Here is a 15105-nt window from a genome sequence, read left to right as displayed (position 1 = left end):
AAAAAGTATTACCAACTGTTTGAGAAATATGGAAGTATGAAGTGCAATTCATAAGCCCATGGTTTATACGTGCTATTAGCATAAATGCTGACAACTGTTAATCCACGGTAACTCTGATTAACGGTTGCAGTTGACCATTAATAGAAGGCATTTTAACTTACTGCTGAAATTGATTACTCAGTTAAGAATTCAATCCTAATGTTCAATAAAATTGCACTTTCTTGGCAAATGCAATATGAAATGAGGTGATGCATTAAACAGCACTCACATTTATTTTACTATACAAGGAATGAAGAGGAGATCTATGGTGCCATCACATTATCTGAACCTCTTCCTATTCGCACCGAGTTGTAAGAGGGGCAGGTGGGAAGGGGCTCCTCTAGCTGCCTGAAAAGGCAAAGGCACCCGGGCAAGCGGGTCCAGGTGTCTTTTCGGTGGCTTTCCCACGAAGAACAGACAGGATTGCAACACTGCAGGTGTTATGCAAACCGGACCGTCCACGTTTCACGGCAGTCTTTTCTCACGTCCTGTGAGACAGCGGAGGTATGCATCCCGGAAGCGAACTGTCGCGGTCAAACCTGACCATTCCTTCCGGGGGCCCAGATTCTAATCAACCAGGATTCAAATGGTTGATTAATATTTCAAGAAGTGCATGAAATGACAGAAACCAAGCTTCCCACCGCACTCTACTTTTCAAATCATTTGAATCTTAGGAAGCTGGAGTTTCTTTATCCACGGTCTCCTCCTTTAAAACAATGGGGTCATCTCTTGGGATCCAATTCTGGGACGTAACCTGCCTAATTATGCAGCAAGTCAGAGACAGGAACCACTGCACCTCCCAGGTCCATCCGCTCCCCCCTCAAAAGGACCCCATACTTGTGTGTTCTCCCGTCAATGTAAGGAATCAGGGCATCTGAGTGCGCGGGCACCAGCCGGCTCCCACACCACCAACTAGAACGGAGGCCAAGGGCAGGTGTGGCCCTGCCGGAGTATTCAGAAAAAGGGTGGCCTCTACAGTCACGGTTATCACATGTGAGGTCAAGAAATAATTCACTCCCAGCTGTGCCTCCACACCACCTTAGGCCACAAACTTTCCAACCCAAGGAGGGGTGACAGGGAGGGGACAGAGACCGCCAGGCTATTCAGTGGTGGCGAACACCCAAGACACAAGTAAGTTTCATGTTTAGTAACTAAGCATTTACCCTATTGAGGAACCATCTTGATTTTCAGGAGGCTTGCTTAGCAAACTCCTGTTCACCCTTCAAAACCCATCTCCTAGAGGTCTTCTGTAACGCCTTCTGTAACGATGAAGGGGCGGGGGGGGGGGGGGGAGACGAAGGGGGAGGGGGAGGGAAGGGAGGGAGGGGGAGACAAAGAATCCCAAGCAGGCTCCACACTCAGCTCAGAGCCTGACATGGGGCTTGACCTCATGAACCATGAGATCATGACCTGAGATGACATCAAGCTTAACTGACTGGGCCACCCAATCACCCCTCTGAGTCTCCTGAATGTTAAATGCCTTGATTACATTTGATTCCTCTCTGGATCTCACTAGGTCTGGAACACAGCAGAAAATCACATGTGTAACTAACTGCAGAACAGAACTTACATCCTTGGTCTAGTATTGTTTGTCCTTGTAGGTCACTGGCTTCCCCTTTCGTTCCATTTCCAACGCTCTGCACAACCACATATCCTCAAACGTTTACAGACACATAAATGTGTAAACAAGGCATGTCCAAAACTATAAGGAAATTGTATCTACAGCTGACCCTTGAATGACATCAGTGCGAACTGTGCGGGTCAACGTAACATGCGGATTTTTTCAAGAAAATAGAATACGGTCCTAGAAGGGTATTTTCGCTTACGATTTTAACAATACAGCCTATATAACAGACTATGTGTGTCAATGGACTGTTTATATTGTTATTTATGGCTTCTAGCCAATCATAGGTTATTGGTAGTTAAATTTGGGGAGAGTCAAAACTTCTATGCAGATTTTCGACAGCATGGGGGGGTGGGGACGGGGTCCAATGCCCCTAACCCTATGTTATTCACGGACCAGCTGTATAACAGAAAATGGTCCCTTTGTTTAATTTTTTAATGTTTATTTTTGAGAGACAGACAGAACGTGAGTGGGGGAGGGGCAGAGAGAGAGGGAGACACAGAATCGGAAGCAGGTTCCAGGCTCTGAGCGGTCAGCACAGAGCCCGACGCGGGGCTCGAACCCACGAACCGTGAGATCATGACCTGAGCCGGAGTCAGATGCTTAAATGACTGAGCCACCCAGGTGCCCTGGAAAAGGTCCCTTTTGGAAAGCAGGGAGGGAAGGAAACGTTATTGGTGAAGTGAAATCGAGCACTGTCTGTACAGTTACTTCTTGTTTTTAAACAAAGTTCTGAAGAGAAACACACTAACACGTTCACAGTTACCTAATCTTACCGGTGGGTACAGATTCTTACTTTGAGACACTTCAGAGTAAAATTAATGAAACAAGGAGCAGACAACTCTGCCTGGCTGGAAGGCTTCACAGAGGAGGTGACAAATTCGGGAGTGCCTGCAGACTGCCCAAGCCAACCGGGACCGCTTATTCAGCAGATTAAGAAAGTTAAAAGGCTTGGAAGACGGTCAAAATCTTTAAAGTCAGCGCGCACTCTTACTTGAAGGTGGAAAGAAGTACTTTTAAAAAAACTGGAGCTACCGACCCACAAACCCTTGTTACCACAGCCCAATGTGCAAGAGAAAGTACCCTGCAGACCCGCCAGGATTTCTTTTTTTTTTAAATGTTTATTTTACTTATTTTGAGACAGCATGAGTGAGCACAGGGGAGGGGCAGAGAGAGAGGGAGACACAGAATCCGAAGCAGGCTCCGGGCTCCGAGCTGTCGGCACAGAGCGGGACGCGGGGCTCGAACCCACAAACCGCCGGATCACAAGACGCTTAACCGACTGAGCCACCCGGGCGCCCCACCCACCGGGATTTTTGTAAGAACTTCCAGGAGTACACAACAAGGCACAGAAATGACTCGGCTGATTAAAACCACCACGACTCCTCCACGAGCAACCTCAGAAGCCCAAGTGGGGGATAGTCCACCAGGTGACTCGGCCGCGGCGGACGAACACCAGTCAGCTCCCGCGTCCGGCCAGGGAGAAGGGCTCCCATTTTTGGCTTGCACCATCAACCTGGGTGAGCCTATTTAACATCACTTGGCAAACGTGTTCCGCCCACATCCGAGGGTAACAAGACCGGGGAGAACGGCAGCATGCAGAGCCTGGAGGAGTCTCAGCCGGGCCGTGTCCTGGGGCGTTCTATGTACAGGAAACAGACAATTCAGGGCACATGGCCCACAAGGATCCCTCTCCTCCTGGATTTTTAGTTTCTTACCTGAAGTCAGGCTAGGAAAATTACTGTCAGGGATCTAGTTAGTGAGACTACTCTTCTGAAATGGGATGAGATGAGCACCTTGGAAAATCTGTGAAGAGCCGGAGCAAGCTCTAAGAAGGCCTGATGGCAGCCTTCTGGATCATTCGGGGAGGATCCATCCTGCTCTCACCTGAACTCCGGCCGTCTTTCCTTACAGCTCCCGTGCCCTGCAGGGCACCAAAGGCCCTCTACCATCCAAGCTGCAGTGAGGCGAGGGTACCCGGGCGCTCAGCCTGGGTTCTCCCCACCATCCCACCTGCTGCAGGCATCCCCTCTGGGACAAAACACCCAATGACTTGCACCTGCTCTGTGTGAATTCCTTCTAATGCTGCTTCTAGCATCTAAGGTTCTGATGGTCAGCTCTTGTTATCACCGGAGGCCTGGCCCGAACCCCACCTGGATTCTCTGTGCTCCGGCTACTCATGTTTGGGTCATCTAGGCTTGAAAATGCCTGTCCCACTGTCCTGCCATAGGTGGTGGGGGCGGCTCTACCTGCTGCTCTCCAGTGGGGCCCCTCCTACTCATCGTCTCCAGGCGGCCAGGGAGCTGAAGGGCAGCTCAGCTTTGCCCTTGTAATAAATCAGCCCAAGACCCTCAAGGCGGCAGATGTGGACAGAGCAGGTGGCCCAGGTGCCCCGAGAGCACCAGCCTCATCTGGAACCTGCTCCTGGCATCCACAGCCTCATCTCGGATCCAGGGGACCCCATCAGCATCTACTACTTAGAAAACCCAAGAGTCGTCTGCAATAATCATACCTCAGGCAGTCATGAAATTACCCAATAGAGGGCCACTGAGAAGGGCACGGAGAGCTAGCTGGACACACACACACACACACAGACACACACACACACACACACACACACACACACACACACACACACACACACTCCCAGGCTCCATGGGTGAAGAGGACCTGGGACTCTGCCCCAAGACGGAGACTGCACCTGCTTCACAGGCGAGAGGGCCCTTTCGAAGAGATCTGGAAGCCCGGCCCGGGGCCGCACACAAGTACTCAGAAAAGGCTAGTCGTCATCCATCCTGACACAAGACCTCAGGACCAGACTGTCATCATTAGCACCTTCTAAAAACCAAACCCACCTCGGGGCACCTGGGAGGCCCAGGCGGTTAAGTGTCCGACCTTGACTTCAGCTCAGGTCATGATCTCACGGTTCGGGAGTTCGAGCCCCGTGTTGGGCTCTGCGCTGACAGCGTGGAGCCTGCTTGGGATGGTCTCTCTCTGCCCTTCGATCTCTCTCTCAAAAGAAATAAAACCTGAACTCCCAACTGGGTCACTGAGACCAACATGCCTCCCATCCAGCCCGTCGCCTAGCTGGGTGAGAGTCGTGTGGCAAGGCTGTGTTCAGAAAATAAACAAAAAGACTGGCTGAAGAACCATCCAGAACCTCAGCCTTCTCTCTCCTAAATGCTCTCTTGGCACAGATGCCCCTGACTGGTCAACAGGGCGCCCGCTGCTAGGACATTTACAACTGAGCCGCGCAAACAGGACAGGTTGGCACTCCACGAACTGCCCACGTCCCACAGCTGCAAGGCCCCACCCTCGTGGCGTCCAGCTGCCCATCTGGGCCTCAGGGCAGGACGGCCCGCCCCGCAGGAGAGATGGGCCCACTGGGCTGCTGCAAGAGGGACCCACACAAACAAAACTCAAGCCATAGCTCCAGAGAAGGCTCACCCCACCTCTCAAGGGCCTTGGATGGTTATCCCCAGAGGGGACGTGAAGGCCCATCGGTCCACCCCGTCCACGCAAGACCGGTTTCAAGCTCTTCTCCCCTCCTGCAGCAGACCTAGCCCCACCACTGTTTTGGGGGCTGCAGTCTGAGAGGACAGTAAGCCTTAGTGACCGGGCCACAATCGGGATGTGAGGGCACTGAAAGGGGGCTCCAGGGGCTTTCCCACACATCCACCGAGGATCCTCTTAACCGTGTCAAGGTCAAGGGCGACACACAGGGAAAAGCCTCGGGCAGACATGGAACCTAGACGTCCACAGAAAAACCAAGTGCCCTCCTTGTAAAACTGGCCTGTGTAACATGCCCTTCTGGCCAGGCGGACGGACACACACCCACAACAGGACGGGGGAAGAGTGCCTGGTTTCCTGTCTCCACCCCCAGTCCTACTTACCAGCCCCTGGTTCACACCCTGGCCGCCTGTGCTGGTCTCTCCCTAACCTTCCACCTCCGGTCGGCCCTCGCTCGCCAGGGTCACTTTGAGGATGTGTGGGGCAAAAGCCACCAACAAGACTAAGGAGATGGCATCGGGGCCTCCCCAGCAGACTGGGTGGCACCGGGCGCCCTACGTGCCCAGTGGGGGGCTGCAGTCTGCAGTCTCCCGCCTCCCGCCTCTGAGCGTGCTGGGTCACAGCGGGATCTGCCCTGTAACCAGAATGTCAAGGCCGCCACTGTAGTCCACGAAGCCAGGGGAGCCCAGCATAGCGCCCCAACCCCTCCACGTGCGTGTTTATGCGCCTGACCAGCCTTCGGTCGTTAACTCACCCCAGAAAGGCCCAGCCCATCCGGCACGAAGCAGGGCAGAATTCTGGTTTAGCGGTTACGTGGGAAAAGGCAAGGAAAGGACAACGTCTGCCGAAGAGCAAACTGTTCCCTGCACGTCGGACGAGACCGAATTAACACGGTGTGATCTGAGTTGCCATCACCTCAGCGTGGCCAGGTTATTCTTCCCCAGGATTCAATTCCACTTACTATTGCCTAATAATAAATAAACCATATTAATTAGCCTGGAAACAATTAGCCTTTATTCAGGGGGGGAAAAAAAGGAAGAAAAATAAAAAAATAAAAAAAACAAACCCTGAAAGCTAATTCTTTCCAGGTCCCTATACAGCCCACGTTGGCATCGAAACACTTAAGGTCAAATCAACACTTCATTATAATCCCCCGATGCCCCAGAGTTTCAGCTTCAATAAGAAAAATGCCCGCCAGGCAAAAACTTCACATACACAGTCTTTGTGGAGAATGTTTATGGAAATTTTGTAATATTAAATGCGTTCAGCTGGTTTTAAGTTTTCAGAAAGTAAAGGCCCAACAGCCAAGATTCTGGAACTCTTGTCTTTAAATCTAAGGGCAGCCAGTGGAAAACTGTAGGGAAGTCTTGGAACGCTGCCATTTTTTTTAAGGAAAACAAAATAGGATATTTTCTCCGTGTTGTCTCAGATGTAGTCAATTAATTTGTCCCTTTCTCTGCTCCGTTTTCAGGTTTTTTACTGCCGGAGCCTACGGAGCCCGCAGATTTGAGACAGAAGTAGGTGACCAGAAGCAGTTCAGCCTTGGAGCATGAACTGGGCTTCAACGTGCCGGGGAAGGGCTCCGTCCTAAGTGGCAGATCGGGGGGAGGGGGGAATGCTTGCAAACGACTGTAAAAATGGGTGCTGCTGACCAGGCCTGGTGCAGGCCAAGGTTTCGGGGTGGGGGGGGCGGGGGAGTAGATCCATAAGCAGCAACCCACACACACAGTGACGTCATTGGGCGAATTCAAGCTGCGTTCCCACACCCCAACTGCCCAGCTGGCCAGGGAGTGAAAGGCAGCTGGGCCTGAGCGGTCTGACCCCTCAGCTCGTAGAAGCCTGTAGGAAAAGTCACACAGGCCAGGAAGTTGCCTTGTTAACTCTGGAAAGACCACAGGGGGAGGAGGAATCCTTGCCAGGGAGGCCTCTGCTCAACGTACCAGAACCCCGTCTCCAGCAACGGAGGGACAGGGAGAAACCCACATCACCCATCCGGGGCGTGTGCAGGTAGGTGGCTTTGCACAGTTCCAAATAGCGACTGAATAGGGAAGCTACGGGCCGAGGCACACACCCCTGTGTAAGAGGCTCTGGAACCTGCCAGGAGTGCAAGGAGAGATGTGCTCCCTGGGGTCAAAGCCCAGCTGGCAGAACCGCTAACCCGGCAGGGCATCTGGGAAGCAGGCCTGCCTGGGTTTTCTTAGAGGGGTGGGCCCCAAAGAGGAAGAGGTGGTTATCTAAGCTCCTTTCCCACGGGGGGGTCCCCCATCGCCCCCCCCCCCCACCATGCGACAGAAGGGGCGGGCAGAAAGCAGAGGCGGCTCCTGGTGCACGACAGCCTTTAAAATAAAAAAAATTTTTTCATAGTTATTTTTGAGAGACAGAGTGAGACAAAGTGAGACTGGGGGAGGGGCAGAGACAGAGGGAGACACAGGATCGGAAACAGGCTCCAGGCTCTGAGCGGCCAGCACGGAGCCTGACGCGGGGCTCGAACCCACGGACCGCGAGATCGTGACCTGAGCCGAAGTCGGATGCTCAACCGACTGAGCCACCCAGGCGCCCCGACAGCCTTTAAAATAAGATCCACTGAGGAGAGAGCAGGACGCGGAAGGGTCACAGAGACAAACCACAGACTACCCTGGCGAGCTGCGGAGACAGTACGAGAGATCCTCTCCCCAAAAGTTAGGTTTCTGCCTTCACCCCTTTCTACCCCTAGGGACCGGTCGGAGGAGAGCATTTCCATAAAGACAGCAAATCATCTAAGATAACGCCCCCCACCCCAATAGCTGGATGACGGTCTCTCCTGATACACAGCAGATGGACACCTATACAAGCTGTACCTACACATCATGCATTAGGTGCCTGGATTATGGAGTTTTAAAAACTTAAAAAATATTTAACATAGGAGAAATACTTCTAGGTTAGTGGGAAAAGAAATATAAAACGCGTAGAATGATCTTATCCTTCCCCCCCCCCCACAAAAGTCTCTGAAGTTGTTTATTTATAGACAGAGAATGACCATGCACGAAGAGAGAGAGGGAGAGAGACAGAATCCCAAGCAGGCAGGCCCCGCATACTCAGTGGAGAGCCCGACACGGGGCTCGAACCCACGAACCGGGAGATCATGCCCTGAGCCAGAAATCAAGAGTCAGATGCTTAACTGACTGAGCAACCCAGTCTAGGCGCCCCTAGAATAATCCAATCTTAAGTGAACTTTCAGGTATTCTTTAGAGGGTTATTTTCATTTTTTTGTAGATACTTAGTGTACAGAAAACACACCCAAAGTGCTATTTCTCTACGCGAAGATTAAAGGTGATGGTTTAAAATTTTTTTTTTCAACGTTTATTTATTTTTTTGGGGACAGAGAGAGACAGAGCATGAACGGGGGAGGGGCAGAGAGAGAGGGAGACACAGAATCGGAAACAGGCTCCAGGCTCCGAGCCATCAGCCCAGAGCCCGACGCGGGGCTCGAACTCACGGACCGCGAGATCGTGACCTGGCTGAAGTCGGACGCTTAACCGACTGCGCCACCCAGGCGCCCCAAAGGTGATGGTTTAAATGTAAGTCTTTCAGATCACAAAAACCGTTTAACTGTCTTCAGACTTTTCTATACTCTCCATTTCCTACAAAGAGCAGATTTCCTACAGTCCGGAAAATGTGCAGTGAAGAGGCTGTGGGGTCTTAGGTCAGGAATGGGGGGGGGGGTTGAAGCTAGGAATGCAGAACGGGGGTCCCCACGTCGTGGCTGCAACTACCTAGGTGGGTTTTGAAGTAAGGTATCCGCCCTACTCCTCAGGCAAGTTCAACCTGTAACAGCGTGTCCCTCTTGGGGACGCCGATGCAAAGCCTGAATTCCAGGGGCCAAGCAACTGGGGAGGATCCGGGGAGGGGAGCGGAGGCACCCACACACGGTGCGGATCCCCGGGCCCCGGTGGGGAGCTTGTCTGCCACGCACCCCCGAGCCGCTAGAGACTAACGGTGAGCCGCAGCGCTAGTGGGGAGAGCAGGGCAGACTTCTCAGCGGGCTCCGCCAAGTTCTTGGCTGCAGATCAGACTGCAGGAGAATGAGTACAGAGAAGCACTGGCCAGTTAGAGAGTGGAGTCCTCAGCCCCTAGGAAACTGCTTACAGAAAGACCTCATCAGCTCGCGACGTCAACACTACGGACCAGCAGGCTCCATGCGGGAGACCGAGAGGGGCAGGGATGCTGGGGGGAAATCCGTGTGGACGGTTCACAGCCCCTCAGACTCCTGGTCTCTCCCACACCGTGTCCTCACCCCTACCCCTTCGTACTCTGGAGAAGGCAACTGGCGCTGGGCCTGTTTCGTGACTGATTTAGCTGGTCAGCTCCGTGCCAGCAGGGACGTGGTCCGATTTTTGTCTCGCAGGACTCAGAGCCCAACCGACGGTTAAGGGCCTTGGAAGGAGACTGTGTGTGGTCCTGGGAAAGTTACTGGGCCTCAGAATGCCTTCCTGCAGTGAGCCCAGGATGTGTGGGACTCAGGTGACAGCACAGGTACTAAGGTGCTCAGGGCTCGGTGCAGGGACCACCGTTCGCACTCAAACAGCACGCTCATCTAACAAATGCCGTCTTTCCTGACATGACTAGGTACATCCAAGAATCCAGAGTCCTAGAAGGGGGGGGGGGGGAGAAGCCTGAAGGGAAATTAGTTTTCTGTCTTATTTCAAACGAAATGTATTCAAACCCCAACCTCAAGGTTCAGGGAAGCCTTGAGTGTAAAATGAAGCACATCACTGCCATCAAATGGAGCAGCTGTGGTACCTGCAACAGAGGAACGACTTTACTTTTTAAAAAATTTACAAGGCTGGGCATGTTACAGAGAACAGCACGCGGGGAACCTCTGCAAACACAAACATGAATGAGGGAGGCACCCAAAGGTCTCACCGAGCATTAATTTACGTTACGTATTTCCTCTGGTGGCAACAGGCTTTTATTTTTTAAGAAGAAATTAATCACAGAGCCAGAGGAGACGTGCTCGGAGAGAAACCGAGGACCCAGATCACCCAGCCTCTCGGAGACGAAGGCAAAACCTACCTCGGCTCGGCTTCCTCCTCCCCGACCCCAGCACGCCGTCACAACACTCAGCGGTGCCAGCTGTCCCCGAGCGGCCCGACGGCCTCTGCACAGCCGACCCCGGCTCAGACCACCCAGGTGCACCATCCCGGATACAGACGTCAGACCCTCTTACCCAGAAGAATCCAGGACAAGGAGAGAAAAGCCCAACGCCAGACCAGCCCGTGCGCCCTGCCCCCGGCTGCGTGACCCCCATCCCAAGCACCGACGGTCTTATCTAGGAGAGGGAACAGAGGAGCCCCCGAAGAGCGTGGGATTATTACCTATCGATTCGTACGGGTCAGGTAAATAACACCGGGACGCCGGAACTAACTTCCAGGCCAACCTAACCACTCAGCCGCGTTATCGATTTCAGAAGTAGAGACACCCTTTCAGCACGGACGGCGGCAGGGGCAGGGACCCCTAAGTGCCGTCCCCCCTCGAAAGACGGGTGTGTGACACACACATACCCGTGCAGTGTGCTTCCCGAAGGAACGACGGCTCGAACGGGTCGCCCCGAAGTCAGATTCCCAGCACCCGTCACTTGACGGTGGCCGCGAAAGCCGGCCAGAGCCACCCAGGTGCCAGTGCTCGCTCCTGGAGAGGCCGTGCTGCCACCTGCCTTTCTGCCTCCTTCGCGCATCAGGCCTGAGCCCCATGTGCTTCTGTGGCTGCAGGACCGCTACTGAACGAGACATCCAAAGGCAGGGTCCCAAGTTTCGTTTCTTCACACACCGCAGCCAACGGGCGCGACGCAAAACCACACGACACAGACAGTCAAACCCCCGAGGAGAAGGCTGCTCTTCTGGTGGGTTCCCCAAACCAGCTGGGCCAGCGTGGCACAGCCCACCACACATCACCCGGCGGAGGGTCACGGAGACGTGGGGCCGGCAGAGGGGAGGGGAGGGGAGGCCGGCGGTGCCCGGTTCCTCCTGACATCAAAGCAGGAGGGGTGGGGGAGGAGGGGGTCGGCTTTCAGCACCCAGGTTCTCGTGGGGAGTTTCTTCTCACCCGCTGCTGGTCTAAGCCTGGGGCAGAGATCTTTGGGACGGAATATTCCTCATCGACACACACAAGAACTTGAACGCACCTCCAAGGGGATGGTGCTGCGAAAAACGTCAGTCCCCAAAAGGCCATGTGTTCTCTGACTCCACGTTCATCACATCCTCTACAGGACAAAATTACAGGGATGGGAAAACAGATTAGTGGTTCTTGGGGATGGGGACCGGACGCTCCAACTCTAGAACATTCTCTGAACAAGCTAGGTCTTGGGGGCCGGGCAGCCCTGCAGACGACCACGGACGTGGACCGCGAATGGTCTTGGCCACCGGAAGAGGGTGTGGCTGTAGGCGGGGGACACGTGAGCTCCTCGGGCGCTGGAACTGCTCTGGATCTTGACCAGGGTGGCACATGCTGGAATGGACGACACAGGGGACACTGCGACACAGAAGCAGACACACACCTAAAGCCACATCGACGCTGGGGAGAGCTCAAGGATGTCTGGGGAGCACATCAATACCCATCTCCTGGTTGTAGTATTGTTACTATCGTTTTGCAAGCTAGGACCACTGGGGGAGACCAGATAAGGGTATTATTACAACCGCATGTGATTCTAGGGCTACTTCAAAATAAGTTTAGTTAGGTTGGCCCTGTTTTTTTTTTTTTTTTTGTTTTTGTTTTTGGTTTGTTTAGTTGGGCTCCTGTTGGCCACAGATAGGGCCATTCCTTTATTTTTGTGGATTGGGGTGTTTACAAGAAGGAGCCACGTGGAGCCGACCCCACTGCCAAGATTGACACACTGAGCTGGGATCCGCTTCCCCTGGCTGCCGGGGTGGCGGGGGGGGGGGGGGGGCCCCCAGGAGCCCAGCCTGCCTCTCAAGAGCCAGAGCTCTGAGCTCCTGAACCCTGACCTTCTCCACGGCAGTCAACAAAGATGCTTGCTATGTAAGTTCTTTCCCGGGAATGGGCACGACTGACTGGTTTCTCTCTCCCAGCTGCTGCTGGACGCCCAGGGCTCCCCAGGTCACAGGTGATAAGAGGGCGCCTTCCCTGGCAGAGCAGTCCCGGAAAGGACGAGAGACAGAAAAGCAGCTCCCGGGGCTGGTCTGTGCTGGGGAGAGTGGGCACACTGGCGGGGAAAGACATCCAGGCTCCCCTGACCCAGCCTGGCTAGACCATAACTACAGGCAGCGGGCTGGAACAGGCCAAGACTGTCCCCGGCTGACAGCGCGGTTGTACGCTGGCCTGGCCACCTTCCAACACCCAGCTCGCTCAAAGAACGTTCTGGAGCCGAAGTGTCCTGGCAGATCACCAGGGTCAGGCGGCCCACCTGCCTTGCACGGACCCACAGCTACATTCCTGCTTTTCCAGCAGGCTGGGGACCTTGCGGGTGGCCCTGGAAACTGCACAGCAGCTTTCCGTGACAAAACCTAATCACGCTGTATCAACCTAAAGGTCTTCTGTGGCTGTCCGTCCGTCCTCCGAGATCCCCGGTTGCCTCCCTGTTGAGGGGAGCTGGCAACCCCCCTCATCCTCGCTGCTAACTCCCTGCTGACTCAACCCAAGGAAGAAAATTGCAGGAGCATCTCTGCCGTTTCGGCTTTTATGGTCTTCAGGGTTACACGGTTTTCGATTTCATTCGACAGGAGTTTCTCCTTAATGTCTCCCGGAGACAGTCACAAACACGTCTCCCTCTCCCCGAAATGTGCCATTTTGGGGAGATACAGCGTACAGGAGAAAAGTCTTCCAATAATAACCCTACTTTTTCAGCTTCTCTCCACCCTCAAATAGCCCCTTACTCAGAAAGCTGAACGTTTTCTCAGATCTCCAACACTGCCCGGCTTCGGAGCCGCTGAAGAAATAACCAGCGACTCTTTTATGGAAATAAAAAAATCACATTCTACATAAATTAAATATATAATTTGATTAAACATGTTTATGTCTTTGCGATGACATTTAAAATAGAAGCAATCATTTTCGTTCTTGAAAGAAAAACTCTTTCAAATAGAATTCGAAGCTGTCAAACCTACCTTCTGCTACAGATCTTTTAAATGTCACATACCTTCAAAAGGGGATGGCAGCTTCCTTTTAAATATGCAATTCCAAGGCAGTGCGCTCTGAATCGAGCATGTATTAGAACACACCGCTGGCATTTACCCGGGTGAGGGGTAGCCTCCGCACCCCTGCTTCTCAAGGACCCGCTCAGAGGAGCGCAGCGCCTGTCCTGTCCCGTCCGGTCCCCACGCTCTTCCGGCGTGGCTAGGGCCCCGGTAGCAGGTGGCAAGCCACAGGGCCCAGCACCAAGTCACACCCCTTAAGGGGGCAAAGGTACCTTCCTAGGATTCCTTACGGTTTCCCTCCCAGATATCTTGCTGAACTCCGCATAACCCAATTTTGGCAAAGCATCAACGGCCCAATTGTCAAGACCGTGTTAATCAGATGCAAAGAAAACTCCGAACTCATTCTCCTAAGTCAATGACCTACATATTCAATTGCTTATTCTCCAACTCAGTGGCAAACACCGTGCTATATTTAAACATAGAGCACAGATAGATCTTTCTTCTGAAACGTTAGTGATACAGATAAGTCTTCTACTCCAGCCCTCCTCTCCTCGACTTAAGGAACATAAACATCGTCAACATCCTGTGGCACTCTGAAGCGAACAAGCGTGCTCCGGGTCTCCGTCGTTTTCACGAGAAGGTAGCAAGTGTCATTTTTGTAAGACGTACACGTGAGCAGCATTCCCGCTGGTACATCAACAAACGAAGCCTGGTTCGCCCCTGCCTCCCCAGTACCTGGCAAATAGCAAGTGCTCCGAAAGAAAACGGATCCAATGACTTCAAGTCAGTTAAGCGTGGGTAACAAGCACGCTACAAACCAAGTGCCCAGAGGGGACGCAAAGGCCCCCTAAGTGTTGAACCCTGGCGCTAGGGACTGACCCAGTGATCTCACAGCTAGCAGGGAAGACAACAAAGGAAACCGGGAGCTCTCGGAGAATGTTCTAAGACTACGGTAGGGGCAGAAATTGAGAGCTATCACTGTTGATCTCTTGGTATCTCGCCCAAATAGGAGGAGGCATGAGGAAGTCAGCTCCCCCACAGCCATCGCTGGAGGAGGATCCTTAGAACATCTGAAGCATCAAGGCAGAGGGTTTGAAACACCAGACAGAAGACAGCCCCGGCCAACACCACAAGAGGTACCTCCTTGCTGGTTCTTCCTGGGAAAGGATAGCGGCTCTGGAGCAGGTGAGGGATGGGGTGGGATGGGGAGAAGGGTAAATGAGAGGCCAGGGGAGCCTTCCAAACAGAACGCAATGCAGTGGGCAGCCTGGGAGAGGACCAGAGTGAGCAGGACACAATGGACAACCAAAGCCCAAACGTGGGCTGTAGTTTGGAATCCTTCCTGGGTGTACCTTTCTGCCCAACCATGCGACTTTAGGGAAGTCACCTCGCCCCTTGGAAAGCCTCTCCTCCCAGGTACAGGAGAGGAATGCCACCCACAGACACCGAGACCCTCTAACTCAAGTTCTAATTCCATTTAAAATAGGCGATCATGGCGGCGCGTGGGTGGCTCAGTTGGCTAAGCGTCCGATTTCGGCTCAGGTCATGATCTCGCAGTTTGTGAGTTCGAGCCACGCGTTGGGCTCTGTGCTGACAGCTCAGAGCCCGGAGCCTGCTTCAGATTCTGTGTCTCCCCCTCTCCCTGCCCCTCCCCTGCTCACGCTCTGTCTCTCAATAACAAACGAACGTTAAAACAAAAATAATAATGTAAAATAGGCGACCATGAAACTTTAAGCCAATTCTCAAGGGCTTGAAAGAAATCAAGAGTGTGGAAAAGGAAGAGTTATCGCAAAGGGGATCGCT

At 53.3% G+C, this 15105-nt stretch overlaps 1 protein-coding gene across 2 annotated transcripts in view; it reads right to left on the bottom strand.

Annotated features, from left to right (window-relative positions):
• The window catches only part of CTBP2 (C-terminal binding protein 2), a 156786-nt gene that overhangs the window by 108259 nt on the left and 33422 nt on the right, over positions 1 to 15105 (bottom strand). The gene's annotated exons all lie outside the window — the stretch shown is intronic.

Source organism: Lynx canadensis, chromosome D2 (genome assembly GCF_007474595.2).
Source record: "Lynx canadensis isolate LIC74 chromosome D2, mLynCan4.pri.v2, whole genome shotgun sequence".
Lineage (NCBI taxonomy): Eukaryota > Metazoa > Chordata > Mammalia > Carnivora > Felidae > Lynx > Lynx canadensis.
Note: the sequence above shows the minus strand (reverse complement) of the source record. Positions and strands in the feature narration are given on the sequence as shown.